This window comes from Pygoscelis adeliae, unplaced genomic scaffold (genome assembly GCF_000699105.1).
Source record: "Pygoscelis adeliae isolate BGI_AS28 unplaced genomic scaffold, ASM69910v1 Scaffold514, whole genome shotgun sequence".
In the NCBI taxonomy this organism is placed as follows: Eukaryota; Metazoa; Chordata; class Aves; order Sphenisciformes; family Spheniscidae; genus Pygoscelis; species Pygoscelis adeliae.
Genome location: NW_008824594.1, coordinates 353,326 through 359,209, shown reverse-complemented (window position 1 = coordinate 359,209; position 5,884 = coordinate 353,326). Strand labels below are relative to the sequence as shown.

Genomic DNA, 5,884 nt, shown 5'->3' with positions numbered 1-5,884 from the left:
TTTAGATATCTGACCGCCATCTCACTTTGCAAGAGCAGCCCTGCAGCACAGCATGAGGGCCTGAACAGGTAGGACTTTTGGTCAGAAGATAACACGATGCAGGAAAACAACCACGAATCAAGAGAACAAGGGAAAGCGTGATGGAAGGAAAGCTCTTCTGTTAGCACGAGGGGTTCCCAAAAAAAGAGTCTTCACACCCTGCCAAGAAGACCCAGTTTCACCCTTTTCCCTCCTCCAAAAGGCCAATTACAAGGCTAGCACTCCCAAGCATCTCTTCTGGGGTCAGCCTAATTCTGGCCTTCAGAGTGACTGGAGACCAGTATGAATCTGCTTGTACCTGTTGGCACGGATGACACCTTGTTATCTTGGCAAAATTGAAAAGAGCATGCATAGAAGAACCATCTGCATTTTTACGCAGTAGGTGTTCACAGCTGCTAATCCACCTGCAAAGAAATACGAATCCCTGCAGACAGCTGCCTGCAAGTCAGATCCTTCAAATGCAATCTCCTATGCAAGTGAGTCAATTAAATAAAAAGCTGTGTATGTGGGGGGAGATGACAATCTAACCTGGGTACTGAAACAGGGTTAAACATCTTCTGTTGCATAGGGAACAGTGCAAGAAACAGCCCTCTGAAAACAAATGGGGGATTAATAAGTTAAAAAAAAACAAAGCAGATCAGCAGTCTGGAACACCTAGACAACCTCCCCCCCAAAAAACCCAATTAGCAGACTTTATGAATTTAAAGGCAAAAAGTTTTTTGTTTTTAGGACAGCAGAACAAGCACCGCACCTCATATGCTGCTCTAGTCAGGAGGAATTGCATTTTGGGCACATCAGATACTGATTCAGCTGGCCTTTGCACAGATGAAGATGGAGGGCACAGTGAGGCACAGATCCTGAGAAAGGCAACCGGGGCACCCTGATGTAACCCACCCCTTCCAATGCCTGCAGCGCTAGGAAGTAGTTTTCCAATACAGAGCTCTAATGGAAAGTACATTTAACATCAACAATCCAGCTCCTGGCAACCAGCCTAGAATTTAAATTACATTTCATATGAACAGTATCCAAATGAAAAAAAGCACAAGTGGCTTTTAAATGGCACCAGTTCTATGTTTCCCTCTTACCAGCTTCTCTATTTAGTGATTGCATGAAAGGTACGTTAAGGATAAATTGTAAGAGATTCCCTTCTTGCTCGGTTCGCTTCCAGGAAAAGCCTCCTCCCAGGTTTGCCCACCCACTTCACCCGGCAGCACCGTCAGCCTAGAGTAATAGCTGAAGGAGAACTGCACCCACCTTTTCTGACAAAAGCTGCTCAAAACTGTGTTACTGCCCAAAATGCAAGTCTAGGCAGCAGTGAAAAGCCCAGCTTTGTGCTATCAAAGGAAAAGCTAGAAAACGCTGTTTTGTTCAAACCCATTTCCTTAAGAGGCCTCTGGGGCTATGGGATACTCCACGGTCACGAGGAAGATGTGCATTTCCTCACCTTTATTCGAGTGGCTGCCAGGCATTTCCTGCACAAAAAAACCCAGCTTCTGTTCTGAGTGGCTGAAGCCACCAGATCAGGCAGCTCCACGGAGTGAACAGCAGTGGTTTGGATGAACAGGCATTTAACCTGAGCCGGGTATTCCCTCCTCCCAGCACCCTCCAAGCCCTCTGGAGGCCCGTCTGTGCAAATGGAGAGCGCATCGGATGTGCGAGGCTGACACTAGCGTCCCTACGAACTGTCCCACCTCTCCAGTTCCATTGTCTGTCCTGCCTTCTTGGCAAAACCATGATCGATACGCATGTTTCCAGGTGATTTTAGTTTCAAAAACCAGGGTTTTAATCAACTCTAAAGGGCCTGTAGTCATGTTGACAGTATTTGCCTCAGACGCGACACCCTTTGTAGAGCTTCGCAGTCACAGGATCTGTCCTTGTTGCTCTGTCTCCACAGGACACTCTAACAACGCAGCCTCATGCCCACACAGGTTTGAATGCCAGGATTTTCCTTCTGCAGACAAGCCTCAATGTCTCGTCAATCGTTACGAACATACAAAACCTCTTCAGAAATACTACTCATAACCCATTGCCTAGTTTTCCTGCTTGCAATATGCTGTCCACCTACATGTTCTGCACGGCAGAAGAAAAGTCTGAAGCTGAAAGAGCTGCCTGTGTAGGTCCTACAATAAAAGTGTTAGTGAAAAAAATCAAATCCAATGCTCTGCTACTGTTATTACATCAACTGCACCCTTACAGGGAAAAATTTTCAAGTTTTTCAGACATCTGATGAAAGGTTTTAAGAACATACGATTTAACACCAGAGACTAACAATTATGATGCTGGGAAGTACCACAGCACAGCCCCTCTAGCGTTATAAACCAAGGCACTTGCTGCTGACACACCAGCTGAGACCCTGCCCAGTTACAGAAGTGCCTGTGGCAAAACGAAGTAATGAACAAAGTCCTTTACACAGAAATCACTGCAGATATGGGCACTAACACCCTGGTTTCAGGTTCTGAATGCTTTTGCGTGCACCACTCTTGTTCAAGTCTTTGTATAATGAGCTACATTAGATAGTTCCAGGAATACATAAATATATTTTGTTCTTAAAGGGATGTACTAAGATAGTTTTAAGGTGCAACAAATACCAAAACCAAAAATCAATGAAAACATCTGATTGTCAAGTTAAACTAGACCCTGCAAATAATAGTTTGTAACAGAAAGAAGCTTTGTTGGTCCAACTGAGAAGGGAATGTGAAACAAACATTATGACTGGCAAGAAAATTAATAAGCACAGCTAATACATTCGTATGTGTTATTCAGATGGTGTTCTGGCAGCATCCCAGCAATGAAACAGCAGTAGCCTTTCACGATAATCTCCCCAGCTCTGATACACTGACGGATTTACTGGAAGATACTACCCGGACTGCATGATGATTTTCTACCATCGCAAGCAGGAGACACACTGAAGGGCAGCATACAGCTTCTAAGACACAGCAAAGTCAGTGTATGCAGACAGAAATACATGCATTTTCTGCAGCTAAGATCTCATCACTCAGAAAGATATTTTGTGACAGGCTGGAAAGTGGAATGAGACAGATTTTTTTTCCTCACGTTTCCTCACTTTTTCTGCTTTTCCACATCCTACACGCAGTTGTAACACGATGCTTTACTTTGCCTGTAGGGCATATGCAAGAATCTTTTAATGGCTGCTTGTCACAGGGCACAAGCAAGCAGCTCTCATACCAGTTGTCACGAAACCAAGAAAGCCTTTGCCTTACTCTGTCAGAGGTTGAAGAGAAGCTATTACAGTTCAGGGCACTGCCCTCAATAACTCGTGAGACCAAATAAAGCCACAACAATGCATTATAGCACTAATGTAGAAATATGTCTTTCTGATATGCAAGTGAAAGAAAGCAGCTTTTGTTTAGTAGTGGTGGTGCCTGGAGTAAGGAATACAATAGACCAGACATTTCCAAGTAGGTGCATTCCCCAAAGCACCCCTGCAACCCTGACGGGCTGTGGGCAGGCACTGAAGCACAGCACAGCTCCCTCTCCAAGAAAGCAGTGCGGTGGCAGCAGGAACGCGCACACGCGTTTCCACACAACTGGGTCCCGGCTGGGAAACACTCCCTGGGATAGGACTGCGGAGTGCGGCACAGCATGTGCCTGCCCCGCAGCACGGGTGCGAGTCCAAGCGCTTCATCCCGAAGTCTGGAGGAAGGCAAGCTCTCCCATCCCGGGGTGAGCAGCCTCGGAGGCTCCCAGGCTGCCTTGTGGGAAGCCAAGCTGCAGCCGGCAGGATGCCAGACCTGGCAACACCGACCGTCGGCTTAAATGACTCAGGCTTCTTGCTATGTTCCCCTATTCCCAAAAATGACGGAGTGCTATTTTCTACTCATTGAGCCACACGGTTTCAGTTCAGAAACAGGAAGTTGAGAAGGACACAATACACAACCGAGAGAGCAGAAAACATCAATATCGAAGGCAGGCATTTGAACCCTGCTCATTCAAGTCCTCAGCTCCCACTAGAAGTTTTCACGGCCCCCTGCTAAGCCTACAGCCACGCCACAGGGGGATCACGAACAGGTGACAGGAGAAATGCAGACCTGTTTGTTGAAAATCCAGAGTTACACAAGCTTGTTCTGCCCTCCTAGAAACAATTAAGTAACATATTACTCTGACCATGCACAGAACTACCCTGAAAAGAGGCAGCTCCTCTGTTTACCATAAACACAGCCCTCCAGGTAATTCTCCATCATCCCACCGCAACGCTACGAGCAGGAACATCGCTGCTTACGCTTACAGGAACACCTCTGGTTTTTTGAGCAGCAAGCCACTGCCAATTTTAAAAGTAATATGGACCTGGGGGGACACAGGGCAGCAAACCACCGAAGCTCTCTCCTCCAAATGACAGCAGAGTGCCACCTCACAGCGTCTGCTCTGCCCACGTCAGAGCCCCCCACCCATGTCGGAGCCACTCATTTACAGGACATTCTCTTCTCCTCTTCAGCCTCTGCAGATTATCAGTTACTGCTCTCAAACCGTTAGGGGAATGACAAATCAGTATTTTAACAAAGATGGCCTTTATAGCACATGAATAAGAGGCACAGTGTAACAGACTTAGTGCTGAAGAAGTTTCAGTACTTGGTAAAAACACTATTCTGTGCAGTGCAGAAGATTATTATCCAACATGCACGCTAATTCCTGCCCACACCCAAAAAGCACTGAAATATGACCACTAAAATATATCAAGTTTCAGCATTTTCTGCCTCCTCCTCAGTCTATCTGATATAATAATAGTATTCTTATCACCAGTGTTTCTAGGAAGAGTCAGTCTTTTTATTAAAGCAACTGATGCAGTTGAAAGAAAAATACCTGTTTTCTGGCACAGCAGCACTTCCCACACCTTGTATCTCATCACTGTATTTACCATAGCACAGAGGAGGAGGCAGCTGCTCCACACAGTCATTTTAACTCACCCACACTTACTACCTTACCCACACTTACCCTACTTAGACACTCAGGATGAACCTTCTGCTCACACAGGTCTCGTAGCAAAGGTGAAAGCACCAAAAGCAAAGAGCACTGTTTTTTTTTTTCCTTTCAGATAGAGCTAAACATGAATCTGGGATGACTGGGACAGATCTTGGTGCTGCCCTGGACAGAGAGGGTCTCCCCGCTGCTATCAGAAGGGGCTGCCAGTTCCGTGTGGCAGAGGAAGGGAGGCGAGTACTCTCCTCCTCTTACTTATTCTCCTATTTCACCATGACATTTAATTATCCAAATGAGGTCCCCAACAGCTATAGGAACAGGAAATATAAATCCAGGACAACTATAATGGCTTTTGAACACACGATGCAGCATTATTATTTTTACTCAGAGAGTGCTAGCGTACCTCTCGCTCTACACTAAATAAGCCCATTAGCATTAAACATGCCCGTCTGCTTTGAGTGCAGATGCCTGCCTTCCTCTTCCTCCCCCGTGCTGCATGGACAGTTGCAGCCAAGCAGCGCTGCCCTCCCCGACCCGCAGGGCAGGACTGTAAAACCCCCCAGCACCCCACAGCCACCTCGCTCCCTGCAAGGAAAGCGTGAAAGAGTTTAAAGCAACTTTTTGAAAACACAGACATCGTCAGAGCTGGCAGACAGGGAGAGACGCCCCCAGGTCAGCAGCAGGGTGGCCCAGGCCTGCCTGGGGGGCTTCACCGCTGACCCACCCTCCCGCTCCACAACAGCGTCCACCTGACCCGACACCTCGGGGACCCCTGCCACCGGAGCGGCCGCCCCACAGCTGGCCTCACAGAGGCAGGACGGGTCCCCCTCTTCACCCCGAGACGTCTTCCCCCTCGCCCTCCTCAGAGCGGCAACCCTGACCAGCACGTTCCCCGCAACAAGGGCCCCGC

The 5,884-nt window shown here is 47.5% G+C and overlaps 1 protein-coding gene across 1 annotated transcript in view; it reads right to left on the bottom strand.

Moving 5' to 3' along the window:
• Positions 1-5,075, bottom strand: part of CYSTM1 (cysteine-rich transmembrane module containing 1) — a 30,188-nt gene extending 25,113 nt beyond the window's left edge. Inside the window, exon 1 of the mRNA XM_009322286.1 lies at positions 4,990-5,075. The gene's annotated coding sequence lies outside the window, so the exon portion shown is untranslated. The remainder of the gene's footprint in view (positions 1-4,989) is intronic.
• Between the last annotated feature and the right edge of the window lie 809 nt (positions 5,076-5,884).